General features: G+C 34.9%; 1 protein-coding gene across 1 annotated transcript in view; it reads left to right on the top strand.

Moving 5' to 3' along the window:
• The first annotated feature begins 598 nt into the window (after window positions 1-598).
• dysc (whirlin protein dyschronic) overlaps window positions 599-15,430 on the top strand; it is a 237,101-nt gene continuing 222,269 nt past the window's right edge. Inside the window, exon 1 of the mRNA XM_089231819.1 lies at window positions 599-814. The gene's annotated coding sequence lies outside the window, so the exon portion shown is untranslated. The remainder of the gene's footprint in view (window positions 815-15,430) is intronic.

Raw genomic sequence — 15,430 nt, forward strand, 5'->3', positions numbered from 1 at the left:
CAGATTTGTATGGTACACCACTTAATCTAGAAATCAATATAAAAATAAATAACCTCCAATAAACATATGAATTTTGAAAACTCTCATTATTTTCCGTAAAAAATATTAAATCCGAATTCCCAGCTGTTTTTGAAGGGGGAAAAATCGCTGTATTATAAATGCATAACTTTGGTAATTAATTTAAAATAAGCGAAGGATTTTCGAATGAAATAAATAATTCAGCTGAGAAAGTGCATGGTGGAAGCTATTATTATTTTTTTTTATTTGCGATCATTGTCATTTCGACAAGACTAAATATTTTAATCAGCAATGCAAAATTCATGGCTAAATCATGAAGAAATTTATAGAAAAATATCTGGATGCCTTTTGGGCGAAAAAGAAAAGAAAAGTACAATCAAAATCAAATAACTGGCTGAACACAGTAAAGTAAAAGAAAAGAGGGAAAAAGAGATAGATAGCCAAGAAAACACTGTCGAGTAAAGCACATGCGCAGAGCATATAAATAAGCTCACCTAGTGGCTCTCAGTTTCATTCGAGATCTCCGGATCTGCAGGAGCTTTTTAAAATAGAGATTTCCTAGAGCTTTGAGTTGGGTGACCGGAAAGTTTGATCCCTGTTATCAGGGCAAAAATATATTACGCGCTCCTGAAATTTTTTTGTTTTCTTTTTTTCCATGCCAAGCTTTTCCTGCTGTGCATCTTCCATCGTTTGACAGCATTTGAGCAGTGGTTCAATAACAAAGCACGTGCAGGTTGATGATTTTTGCTCGGAAAAAATGGGATTCAACATTTTGAAAACATCTAAAGCAGGCAAGGTAAGATAGTTTTCATGCGTGTTTCATTACGTATAATTTGAATTGCAAAGATGTGCAACACAAGTCCGAAATTTTGATTAACAGGATGAGGTTCACGGAAGCTTGGGAGGATTTCGAAAAAATATATAGTAATAAAAGATAGAAGCTATTTAATGCACTGTCACAAACTTTTCACGACTTTTAGCATTATGTTATTTAATCTATAAAAACAACAACAAACACTATGAGCAAGTTTATATTAAATATTAGTGTTGTTAATCAATATACAAATGTTGCATATATTATACACTTTGTATGTATAATCCCTTATTTTCTGGTAGGCAATTTAAAGTATATGTAAATGATATTAAAGTTTACTTAATTGAATTTTCCGAATAAAGAGACGGGTTATACTGAAATATTGAGTTTCAAAAACCATTCGATCATCATAATTAATTGTCAATTTATTTGTACAATATTTAATCAAATGATGCAATAAATTTATTTCGAAAATTCACTAAAGAAATTTATCAATTCAAATCAAAACATTTATTTAATGAATGTATATTCCAAAAAGTTCTAATAATTTAAAAGCATTCTTAATAAGAACTAATAAAAAGTTTTCCGGTATCCAAAGGAAATGTGAATAACCTTAAATTCTTTTAGTTTTGTTATCAATACATTGAAGTATCTTATGAAGATCAAATGATATATGTTGTTATATGTATTTATTAAAACCTCACTTGCAAGTGGTATGAATTTAATAGACTTATGGATTTAATATAAGTAGCATTTGTACACATATTATTATGATTTTATTCTAATATTTTAACAACATTCACCTTTTATATTCGTAAAATATCGAGTTTGTACCATCCTGATAGGCACGTGTTCATATTACATATAATAGCTAAAAATAAAAATGAAAAACATATATAAAGTAGTGTGAAAATATAGGAATTTTTTTTTAAATTCACAATGCCGATAAGACACATTTATTTTAAAATAATTTGCTTTTGAAATATTTTAAAATTATGTTTCTCTAAAATTCCCATATGCTTCAACAGAGGTAGGCTATAGCAATTTATATTATGAAGTTGTTTTCTTTGCATATATTTATTATATGCAAGAAAGACAATATTACGTTCTACCAGTTTCAGTTAGTGTTCGAAATCTAATCGAGCTTTCATAATTTTTGGATGATGGCATCAAACGGAACAGCAATCTACATTTTCCAAAAGATCTGTATGCTTATGTATGCATTAAAACTGCATGCCAAATGGGAAATTAAAATTACCTTTTTTACTGGCATATCGGAAACGGTGCTTGCGTTTAAATTTACAACAAAAGTGTAGATGGCGCAAGCCTTCAAAATTGTGATTAAAAGCATTCAAACACAATAATTTTGAAGACTTGCGGCATATACATTTTTCTTTCGAAAAAAAAAGAAGAAAGAAATCAATCAAGAAATTCACTGTGAGAAGTATTTTATGATACTCAAATAACCAATAATAAAATAGCATTTTGATTGTTCACAATTTCTTCCGGACATTAGAAAATATTTTCTATGATGAATCTTTTTTTTTCTCAGTATTGCATGAATATTTGATTTCACCCTGTAAAGGTGCGGTGAATGCTACTCTTACGTTCAGCAATTTTTTTTTTTGTTTCTCCGAATTTGGTCCCTTACGCTCATGAGATAGATTGGTCAAAAGAATACTGACTTGAATGTCCGAAAAATATTTTAAAAATAATTTTTTTTTTAATTTTACAAATGCTAATGTTAAATTATGGAGAAATTATTTGAAATACAGAAATTAGCTTAAAAACCATGAAAATCATCTTAAATTGTAAAAATTATCTAAATTTCAAGAAAATTATTTGAAACCATGAAAATTATTCAAAATTACGGAAATTAAAAATTATAGAAATTATTTAAAATCATAAAAATTATATAAAATTACCGAAATTAACAATTTTAGAAATTGTGCAAAACTCTAAAGATTATCAAGGAAACAGTTATTTTCCGGATATTATGCTGAGGTGAGCTCGGAAAGAAAAGTCATCACGTCTCCGCCGGGACTCGAACCCAGGCCCTCTTGCATTCCGGGCAAGCATGCTACCATCTGCAAGAGGGCCTGGGTTCGAGTCCCGGCGGAGACGTGATGACTTTTCTTTCCGAGCTCACCTCAGCATAATATCCGGAAAATAACTGTTTCCTTGATATCTCTGGCTGAGAAAAAAGCCATCTATATCTCTCTAAAGATTATTTAAAATTACAGAAATTATTTAAAACCTTATTCTCATAGGTGTTTTATTTCATGTCAGGAGGGAAAAAATACACGTTCACAATTTAAATAGGTTTTTTTCCTAATAGTAATACAACGATTTCTAAAACAGAACTTTTCACTAAATGCATTTATATTGAAATTATAATTTATCGTAAAATATTAGGTAATGAAGATTTCGAATTATCCAGGATTTGATACTTCGGTATTGATAACATTAAGAACAGGCGCGGGGAAAGTAACTTATATCTGTGTGATCTCTGACATTTTCCGGTAAACTCCGTCACTTGAAAATTTTCTTTTCGGAGTGCTCGTTCAGGCACGTGCGCAGTTCTTCAAATGCATGGATACACGGATTGATTGATACCTGTCCTTCTGCAACACGTGCAGAAAGACACAGTGCCGAGAGCTATAACTCTCTTGTTCAGAAAGAAATTGCTCCAAGAGAAGTACATAAAAATTTGACAAGTGTAAAATATCTCTCAAAAAAGAAAGAAAAGAAAAAATAATCTTGGATCTCATGATTTGAAATCATGTGGGACGGTGTTATTCAACATTTGTAAAACTAGGAACTGGTGAAAGTAGTTGAACGATTTCGCGGACCAGCATTAAATAAATAAATGGGTGAAATAATTTGCGGACTCGGCAATAGATGAATAAATGGGAGGGGTGATTTGCAGATTTGCAGATCAGAAAAATTAGATGAAGGTGGGGGGACAATTTGAGGGCCATCAAAAGATGGAATAAATAAGAGAAACAATTTGCAGACCCGCTGAAGGAGAGAAGACAGAAATGGGGAAACTAATATAGAGACGGTATGATATTTAAAAATTAAATCTAGAAATATATAGTAGCTATGTTACAGTAAACGTGATAAATTGGTTATTATGCACAATCGCGAATCGTGTTTGAAAGTTTGATAAATTTGAATCAAATTCAAAAAGTCTCAAGAATCCAAGTAATAACTTACTTTCAGCAGTGATTATGCACATTACCCAAGAATCGTTGCCAATTTGATAAATAATAAAAAAATTATCACTTTTACTGGTGATTATATATAATGCCCAAGCACCTTTTGTTACAGTTTGTATTTGTATTAGTTGTATTAGATAAATTATTTATAGTTAGGGTTGTTTAGTGAGAAATCGTTATATCGAGGTAAAATCGTAAAATTTGTGAGATAGGAAGTTCGTTATATCGCGGTTCGATTGGAATTTTTCAAATAGGAGTTAATTATATCTGGGACCGACTGCAGTATTCGTTAAATAGAAGTTGAGTTCGGTATACTCAGGTCTGATTGTATATGCACGAAAACACATAAAAATTTGATAAACAGAAGAATTTGTTAAATTACGGTTCGTTATATCGAGGTCCACGGTCCGAGGTTTCAGAATTTGTTAAATAGGAGTTATTTTGGGGGTGCCTGGAAAAATTCATTAAATCCGAGATCATTATATCCGGTTCAGATTCTTCTCACAAGTACGGTCATCTCATTAATAAATCTTATCACTGTAATGGGATCAGTTTATCATCCTTACCAATGCGAAATGGCGAGTATGCATAATAACCGGCGAATGTGATGAATTTAGTATGATTTATCATGCATAATAGCTGTCGTCGTATTTTGTATCCCCCCTGCTTTGGCATTAGTGTTTTTGTTCTGCATTTGCATCTCTTTTGTAATTGTTGCATACAGTATTACACATATAAATATGTGTCTATAGTTATTCGTGGGGCCCCCCTTCGAGGCCTGCTGGTGACGTGCGTATCTTTGTAAGCACCTGCCCAATGTAACCTCAATTTTGTGTTTTCTTGCGCAATGATGATCTATCGGTACTTAGTGCCCTGGGCTCGCATCGGGGTACCATGGACCAAAACCTCTGGGTGAGCAGCCTTATATCCCCTATGGGGACACAGCATGGTCATGGTCTGTTTCGGGTCCTCGCGATGCGAGTCTGTCGCTACGACCATTCGACCATCACAGCGACAACCTACCAACCTATGTCAAAATTTCGAGATGACTGCTTCTCTGCTTTCAACACAAAAAAATTCATCGTGTCTGGAAGTGAAACTCTCTTGTTCAACGGCGAAATATGAACCCGACGATCCCGTTTGACACATTTTCGCTCTTTGGAACTATTAGGGTTAGCGTAGCCTATATATATATATGTAGTTGGTTGTATTTTCGAGGTTTTATTGGGAGGCACCACTTCGAAAAAGTTTTGGCATCGTGAGGAGAATACCAAATACGCATTCAGCTACAAATACAGAGGCAACTCTTTTCAACGAAGGTGAAAAGAGAAATGGGTGAAGAAATGGGTAAAAATGCCCATAACAGATTTCAAGAGCAATACGTGCGTACGAAAAGGCAGTGTGGATGAGAAAATGGCTAATTACTATCGTTACTAGAGAGAAATAATGCATGTAAATATTTGCAAAGTACAGAAAAGCTCAGAAATGATTTTAAGATGTTTGATGACTTAAATAATGATAAGAAAATCAACTTACTAAAAATTAATTTTACCCAGTCTGCGGCCAGCGGAACACTTGTTGGGCATCCCTGTTTTAGAATATAAGAGTTATAATTGCCACATCTCATTATCAAATGGCTAGTTTTACTATTACAAAATTTAAAAAAAAGTCTTAAATCTGCTATAAACTCCATTTCATATGACCGAAACTCAATGAGTAAACCCAAGACCGATATAGCAGAGCATGCATACAAATTTTCATTGTCACTCAACTTTAAACCCATTTCTCACAGAGAAAGAGGTTCCTTTAGACGTTTAGACCAGTGGTTCTGAACCTTTAGAAGCCCGCGGCCCGGTAAATCTCTTTTGCGTAAGTGAAAGGCCCTGTCATAAACACGACTAACGGGAAATTAATGGGGAAATGAAACTGTGCGAATCACTCATGCCCCGGTGTGACTTGTGTTAGGGCCCGGTACTGGGCAGCGGCCCGACGGTTGAGAAACACTGCTTTAGACAAGGGGTGCACACTGCAAAACTTTCCAGTCCACGGGTCAGATATGCAATATTTCTGACGATTGAAAGCCAGAAACTTGAACATGCAAGGTGAATAGCCAAACAGCGCGCAGCGCGAATTGCTGAAGAACCGTTGATCCTAGAGGCCTACTTCCAATTAGAAAAAGTATACAAATATCGTGTAAACCTCAGATAAGTCATTCATACTACAAAGATTGTATAGTTATTAAAATAAAAAATAAATAAAAAACTTTTCATATGGACACCATGTGATCCATGTAAACCCTTGTTAGAAAGTTGTTTGCCCTGTCTCTCATGACGCCAACTAAAACATTCCACGTTTTTATGTTCGATATTTGCCGGGATATTTGAATTTTCAAAAACCGGGAAAAGGTGGGGAATAAAGCAGGATAAATGGACTTAAAATGTGTTTTATCTGAGCAGAAACGACGCAACAACTTTATAATTGGGTTTTTGAGCACAGGGTATCCTTACAAAAAAAAAAACACCGTGGAATTTTTAAAATGAAAATCATCTGAAATTGAAGGTGTCATCACTTTGTTGTTCAATAGCACATTAATCTGCAGATAATTACGTATCGAACAAATTATTACTATGTACTAGTCTGTATATTCGGAAAAATAAATAAATAAATTGACAAAACACAAAAGATTCACTCAAAACATAATTAGCTCTAGATTAATTGGAAAAAGCAAAAACTCTCTAAAGATGGAATTTCTCCTTCTTACTTTTGTTGCACCGTCATCAAGTATAAATATACGAAAAAAATAAATTCAACAGATTATGAATTTAATTATAAAGGGATCAAAAAGTATTATTCTCATATGTACGTAAGTACTCATTCCTCAGAAGAAATAAAAACTTCAAGACAAAGCAAAAATGTATTCGAAGAGCCCCAGGAATCATTATTAAGAACAATTCTTCTGAAGCGATTCCTGATGGAGCAGAACTTTCTTGAAACGAAGGGAAGGACGAGAGAGGGAGAGAGAGAGAGAGAGAGAGAGAGAGAAAAAACAGTCCCAAAGTGTCAGTGTCGTAATTAATTTTAGTGCCGGGGACGTAATTAACTTTAATGCCAGATAAACAAGCCGATTGGACCAAATGCATATTCTTGAAATTAGCCCGATAGCGGCAAATGGGAGAAACTCGTTAATTAAAATGTTTCGTCACCAGTAAGTTTGTGGTTGAGATGCCACCTGTGGGGTGGGTAAATTTCAGACTTATCATTAGTTGTCTTATACAGTGTAATTGTAGTGCATACAAGGTGTTTCGGAAATGCAAACTTGTTGGAGGGGGAGTAATGTACAGGAGAACCAATCGGAATCATAAGCAGTGTGGGCAATGATATGTGGCCTTTGACAACGACTCTACTAATTAGTTCTTTTGTTACCATTATTTTATAGAAGAACTGAATGAATGTGGAGGGATTTCTTTTGGGAGGAACATTCACAGGTCTCTGCGAGGAATATTCCCTATCGCAGTCCCGAAAAGTTTGCTAACCCCTCCGTTACAGTAGCACTGTTTTTTTCCTTCGTCGGAAGAAAGAGATTTTGTGCAAAGGACGGTCTCACATGACTCAACTAACAGCTCAATATGACATTGGCCACCAGATGGCAACGTACAGATGTCCCTCTCCACTATTATGTTCATCGTCAGCTGTGTTAGCTGAGTCATGTTATACTATTACTATTTCACCGTACATGTACCTCATACACGTTCCTTTGCGAAATTTCTAACGAATCGTTCATGCTGGAGCGTGTTGTGTGTGCGATCCTAATATGTACGACCCTAACGCATTTAGGTTTTCAGAATTGTACTTGTTTCGTGTTCTTGCTGGTTCTGCCATCTGTCTTCGATATTTCATTTATTCTTATAAGAACAATGCATCATACAGTATACGGGAAAAAATCACTATCAAAGTATAACCTGAAAACCAAGAGGGGAAAAAAAGTTGCAACGAAGCTTCCCGATAATGAGGAGAGAGGAAAGAAAACAGAGAGAACTTGTTTGTATATTTATTCCCCTGGCGTTAGGACGCAATATTACGTCCTTCATCGTAAAGTGGTTAAAAATCACCCTGTACCAGTTTTGAGAGTGGCAATAAAGTGTGCCAAAAAATAAAAAAAATCTACATTTTTATATGAACACTCCCTGTACTAAAATACTCAACAAAAAATTTGTTGCCCTTTCTCTTCTAAGGCCAATAAAAAAATTCACGTAAATGCAATATTGTTGAGCTATTTTAATTCGAAAAATCGCTGGAAAGAAGGGTAAAGAAAAGCCTTAACTAACGGACAACACTCTTTTCCCCTCATTTATACTATTCTTCCCCACATTTTCTTCGATTTTTGAATTCAAAGAGAGAGAAGAAGATATCTCTTTAAATATTGCACTTGAAGAAAGTGTAATTTTTTTGTTGGCTTCAGAAGAGGCAGAGCAACAACATTCTCTTGTTAGGTATTTGAATACAGGGTGGCCATATATACATTTATATAGTTTATTTCGTGACGCACTGTATTTTCACTACCAAAACTGGTACGGTGATTTTTAAACATATTTTGGGCATTTATTAAACTGGAACCATTCCGGTTTGTGAGATAAAAACCGCCTTAAGACTTACAGGGTTACCCTGCATGTGGTGTTGCTCTTCATCCCTCCTCCTGTAAGAATGAACGCAAGAAGACGATGTTTGTGGCACTGCATTGTGAAATGATTCCGGTTTATCTTCGTGCATACCCCTCCAGAAGTTTCTACACATATTTCTGAAACACCCTGTCATTCATCAAACAGAATTCGAGAATGAATTTTACTTTCTATATCATTTAAGGGGTTGGCGAACGCAAATTTTCCAAAAAACATATTTCCCAATTTTTCAATGTTTAAATACTATGAAATTCTTTGTGTCTAACTGTGTTCAAGTTTATGTTCTATCTGTACTAAAAATATTTTAATATAAACTGCTGGCAGGCATTACACATGCTAATGTCTTTCACTAAAATGCATTTTCCTCAAAACAAAGTTTTTGTTGGATAAGGAAAATTTTTTTGAACACCACTCGTTCAAATACCTTGAAACTTTGTGCGTCTTTCAACACTATGGTGTTATATGCTTTAACACGAGCTATTAGAATTTTAATTGTTGGTTATTTTTTTTTCTTGAATTTCAACTTTAATAACACGCAACTTTTTCAAAAATCATCATGTTTTGTGCCATAAAAAATTTTAAATAATTTTGATATAAAATCCTCGTGTTAAAGTATGTAACGCCATAGTGTTGAGAGACGCACAAAGTTTCAAGACATTTGAACGAGTGGTGTTCGAAAAAATGTTCCTTATGTAACAAAAAACTTAGTTTTGAGGAAAACGCATTTTAGTGAAAAACATTAGCACGTGTAATGCCTCTACCAGCAGTTTACATTAAAATATTTTAAAAATATTTTTAGTACAGGTAGAACAAAAATTTGACCACAGTTGGGCTTAGAAAATTTCACAGTATTTAAAAATTCAAAAATGTGTTTTTTGGAAAATTTGCGTGCACCAACCCCCTTAAAGTTCTATTTGAAGATTGCACCACTTTCCCGAAATCAAATATCTGAAATATGATGTAAAACTCGTATAATATTGCTTCGAATACTTAATCAACCGATGGGAAAACGTACATTTAATTCCAGACTAAAAATATACGAGATTAAATGCAGTGTCGAAAGTTCCATGGAGTGTCAACGCCCTAACAAAAGGAGAGATTCCGAGACTTGGTGAATTGGCGTACGGATTCCGTAAAATACCATGGTTATAGGAAAACGCCCTAATCCAGGTACTCACTTACAGGGCGTGGATCTTCAGTGAGGGGTTAATGACTGGACGGTATTGTGAGAAGCATTATCGACTTCTTTCTTCTAATGACAGGTAATTATTCCAGGAATTTCTTCTGAGCGAGATCCAGATTGGCTTGCAGGAAAAAAAAAAACTTCGGATGTATTTAAATGACTAGTTTTTGTTCTGAGACAAAACGTGAATGAGACAAAAAAACATTCCATGTAAAATTAAACACAATACAACGCTGATTAAACGTCAAGGTAGAATGAACTAAATGAAACTCTCTTTTTTTTCTCAAAAACATCCTAGACTGAATTATGTGTAAATATTTTCATTTAGATACTTCAGAACAGATTAATTAACGCATCTGTTCTTCATTGTTTTGATCAATACTCAGTTTTGTCGGAGCAGGAGTTAATATTTCCTTGCATTATTCTACAGAAATCTGCTTAAAATGGCTTTTATATGAAATTAACATGTCTTTTCTAATTATTTCTACAACCCTAAAAATCTCTTTTAAAATTGAATATATTGATTAAATATGTATGTGTGTGTGTAGGAAAAGATGTCTTCTCCACTTGTTAGCACAAGATATATATAAGGAACTAGTTGTTAAGTGGTGGTGATGATTTCTGGGAAAGAAAAGTCCATTTCTGCCTCTAAGGGGAACCTACGCTCTCTTACATTTCGCACAAACGTTCTACCACTATGCTATATAAGAAGATAGAATATTCCTTTCCTTGGAGCGTTGTGCTGAATGTCACAGTGCGATGGATGGTGACATTAATCAGCTATTGGCTCGTAAGCGACATCAAAGCCGATGGTGACATATAGTAGCCACGTAGAGGCAGCGAGGAATTGTCTTTCAAAAAATCATCATCTCTGCAGTTTTCTGCACACTTTGTATCAACAAAAGGAAAGGATATCTTTCTTTACATAATATATCACCGTCTGGTGGCTTTGATGTCGCTTACGAGCCAAATAGCTGATTGATGCCACCATGCATCGCACCAGCACATATACACTCCAACGAAAGAAATATTCTATATGTTTCTATAAGGTACTGGTAGCGCACTTGTCCGGAACTCGAGAGGGCGTAAGTTCATGTCCTGGCAAAGGTGAATTTCTTTTTTCCAAAAAAGATCATCTGTATATAACAGCAAGTTTCCTGCATATCTTATATTGATTGAAAACATGCAAATTTCACTACGGTCAAATGAATGATTTATATAGTGGTGAATTATCGAATACGCAAATAAGTGCAATAATCATGAATATAATTTGTCCATACGTGTCGTTTTATATCAGGGGGTTCCTAAATTTTTCACGTTTTCGTCTCTCTCGGAATGAGAGTAGAACAGTGGTTTTCAACCAGCTGTCTGCGGATCCTTGAAGAGGTTTCAGGAGGCACGTGAGCTTGAACGAGAAAATATTCAACTTATTATTTTTTGCATATGCTGAATAGTATACTACCCTCTGTAAAGGGTTCTGTAGCATCGATCTTATTGGCGGAAGGTGTCTCTGGCTTTTGTCTTGTGGGCCCATGGGACTTAAAATGAATCAAAACTACCGAATCAGAATATTACTGGTGAATATCACGCTTACACCCATCCCAAGCACTGCTGCAACACACACACTGATTGGGAAGCACAGTTCTCACCGCTTTCTACGTAATTTTACCTTAAAAATGCGAGTGATGAAACTTGGGTGAATCCGGACAATTGAGGCTCGTCCCATTCCACAACAACTTTACGAAGGGCGATTGAGAACCTAATGGTACATTTAATTTACAATACATTGATACCAGGGAAAACTAGTACATACCCACACACACACACACAAAGCGAAGATAATTTCGGAAAGAAAAGTCTCATTAATCTATGGGGGAATCAAGCCACCCACCTTTCACTGTAACAACTAGTACATACCCATCAGCATACAAAATTTACGGTTTTTATACAATGATTAGTTTAAAATAAAAGTGCTAGTTATTAATCCCTCTTTCTGGTAAGGTAGCCAGATTTACAAATTAGAAATACGGGATACATATAGTATTTCTCGGCATTTAAAACTATACATAATGTGTACAGGTAAAATGACCTGCTCAGTTGTTGCTTTCAAACTTGAAAGGCAGATGACAGCACTTCTCAAAATACAAAACGTGTTTTCGGAAACAATAACCGTCTCACGTACATAGAATATGCACAGCACCATAAGCGGATACATTGTCCTCGAACCGGGAAGGGGTGGCGCAAATCACCGAGGAAGTGGATAGTGAATGGGGGAGGTGAATATGGACCTCTGCCTTTCTGCATAAGCCTTAATAATACATATTTTTTAAATTTTTAATGAACAAGGTAACGATCGACTTCACCAACCCCTTAAATCCACCTGTGCACAGTACATTCCAGCTTGTGCTAATTCGTCAGAAAGTACTCTAAGAAATTTTTACGCTGTAAATGTGTTGTTTGTTGATACAAGCTAGAAAAATGATTGTCCCATCATATACGGTGTTAATTCGAGTTAACACATGCCAAAACACATGTCGCAATTGTATGCGTGGCCTCAAACGTAACAATGTTGTCAGAGTTATACTTTTCCGTGTTTTACTGCCATCTGTTTTAAATATTCTAAAGTGGAAATGAGTGTTAACAGGAACGGTTAACCTCTCCTCTAAATACACGAACTATAAATGACTGGATGCACACAAAGCAAAGATTATTTCGGAAAGAAAAGTCACATTCATCTGTGGGGGAATCGAGCCGCCCACCTCTCACTGTCCGGGCGAGTGTTCTCCCATTAAGGTAGAGAGGAGAGACGTTTTCTAACCGTAGAACAATGTATTCCTTAGGCTGAACGGAACTGCACAATAGACAACTTCTTCAGCTCGTAACGACATAGTCCCTAGATGGCGACGTAAGCTAATCCAATCATTTATACGGATAGAAAATGTCTGTCCTCTGCAGCTTAAGCACGACTGTTCCTTGTCCTGCGTCTGGGGGCGAACAATTGTCCTCTGCAGCTTAACGGTAGAGCATTCACCCGGACAGTGAGAAGTTGGTGGTTTCATTACCAACAGAAGAATGACTTTTCTTTTCAAAATTATATCTTCGCTTTTTTCCCAGTCGTCTGTACTTTGTAAAATGAGTGTTGCCTGAATTTTCGTGTTATACGAACGTAAGTATAAGTAGTGTGTTGAAAGTCTGCCTGCTCTCTGCTGAGAGACTTTTTTAAAATGGGGGTAATTGGCTAGCATTCAGGCTAAGAAGTAGGAAAACCACAGAAACCAAAATTCAACCGACAGTCACTGTGCTGCCAACGGGGATTTGTACCTGCATCTTCACTATTCGAGCCTGGCACGATGCCCACACGACCACACAGTGACCTCTGAGAGTGACCGGTGATAATAAGAGCTTCCTGATGTAGCTTATCTAAGCTTACAATTCGCAATTGCGAAATCAACATATAATTCCAAATGCTAATTGGAATTCCCATTACCGTCTAGTAAGCAACTACATTAATCAGAATTGGCGCTGATGAATATTATTACACCTTACATGATTAAGGAGATGTTTGGATGGAAAGCTTTATTTCGAGCATTACATTGCGTGTAAATGCTACACTCGTATTCATTAACTGTAGGCTTATACGAGAAGCGTTACGATGTACTTACTCTCTTTGAGGTTTAACATATTGCTTATATGCACCAAAACTTAGTGGTTCACCGGTTCGGACCGGATTCGAGGTCACCATAATTCATCTTTGGAAAATGACATCGAGAGAGAAATTGCGATGACGACTCGCGAATACTCTGGTAGATGATTCATCAAATCTCACGCTGGTAAATTCGAGTTGGCGAAATAATTTTCGAATTTCTAAATGAATTTATCATAGAACGGAAGATAGATTCGATGCTTACTCAGCAGCTCCAAGGAATTCGATCCAGTTTTATGTCTGCGTTCTGTTCCTGTTCTCTCTCATGTTTGATTTGGCACTCGTACCTTTTATAACACGTACGCATTGTTCGTTGAAACCGGATATAGTGCGAATGTTCAGACAAAATCCAGAGCCGAATATGAAACTCAGTAAACGGAAACCCCACTTGGCTCCTAACTAAAATTCATTCGGCTCATTAAAATTTTCTAGGTATTAGACGAGTTCTCGATTGAACATTTCGTGATAAGTGTTGGAGATGCATGAGCTCGGCACTGAATTTAATGATCACTACCAGAGAAAGAGAGAGTGTGTGTCGTTGGGAATTAATTAAAGTAAAATTTTCACGTGAAATGTGGGGATTATTCGCTTTAAATATTAGTTGTACCTGAGCAAACGAGGATAATGTAAATTTAAACTTTGAACATTAATCCGATACTTATTTATTTACGTATTTGAACATTAATCCGATAATCTGATTTCATCAAAAAAATGAAAAATCGATGGAAAAAAATGAAAGAAATATTATTAGAAAAATTAAAAAAGTTAAAAAAATACTTGAAAAAATTATTGTGAAAATAAATTACAAAAAATCACTAGAAAATAAAATATAAAAGAATTATTAAAAATATAAAATATTTAAAAAATAAAAAATAGATAGTAAAAAAATTAAGGAATCCGATTTGGTTTCTTAGCACTTTTCTATCAAATGGTACTGGAGTGAACTTTAACATTTTTCTGATAAAAAGTGTCTCGAGAAATTGTGAAAAAATAATAAATTTTAAGACTACCTAATCTAATTTTCTACAGAAAAATCATTTTTATGTCAAATTTTAGGCAAAAACTTCCATGAATGAAATATATTTGTCACTTTCACAGTACATTTAGCTTGATAGCAGGTTATGAATCAAAATTTAAAGGATTGTATAGTACGTTCATAAGTTATACCCAACCACGTTTATGTACATGGGATTTTTTTGAAACTTCATTTAACATGTGTATACCTAAAACACTGTAATTAGACAAATACTTGCGACAGATCTTAGATTTTGGTTCACAACCTTAACAATATATGACAAAATATCATATATTAAAATTTTTGTAATGACACAATTCATAGGTTTTTAAATACCATGTTTCCAAACTCAAGTTCAATGTCAAAAATCACCATCGCGCATAACGCGTGTAAAGTTTTCATTCATAGATTACTTGATATAAAAACGAAACACTAAAGTAAGCGTAACTTCAGTTGAAGCGTCATAAACAAAGCATGGTTTGTTTTGGAATCACAGGAAACGGGGAATTAATAATAAAAAAAATGAAAATTTATATTTTCTATTAAAATTACATTTCAAACACAGTCAGACACCTTAAAGCAGTGGTTCCCAAAGTGTGGATCGTGACCCCCCCCCCCCCGAATAAACTAGAGGGGTCACGAAAGATACTCCAAAATAAAAACACCCAAATTTATTTTCATTTTCCACAACGTAAATAAAAATATGTCAGAACAAAAAACACATTAACACAACTGAACTACTTATCATGTACCATATAATGTGATTTGAATCAAATTTTTAAGCATAACTAAAAATTATC

The sequence above is a fragment of the Pholcus phalangioides genome, unplaced genomic scaffold (genome assembly GCF_987345545.1).
Source record: "Pholcus phalangioides strain wild (caught in Gottingen) unplaced genomic scaffold, Ppha-v1.0 ptg000004l_1, whole genome shotgun sequence".
In the NCBI taxonomy this organism is placed as follows: domain Eukaryota; kingdom Metazoa; phylum Arthropoda; class Arachnida; order Araneae; family Pholcidae; genus Pholcus; species Pholcus phalangioides.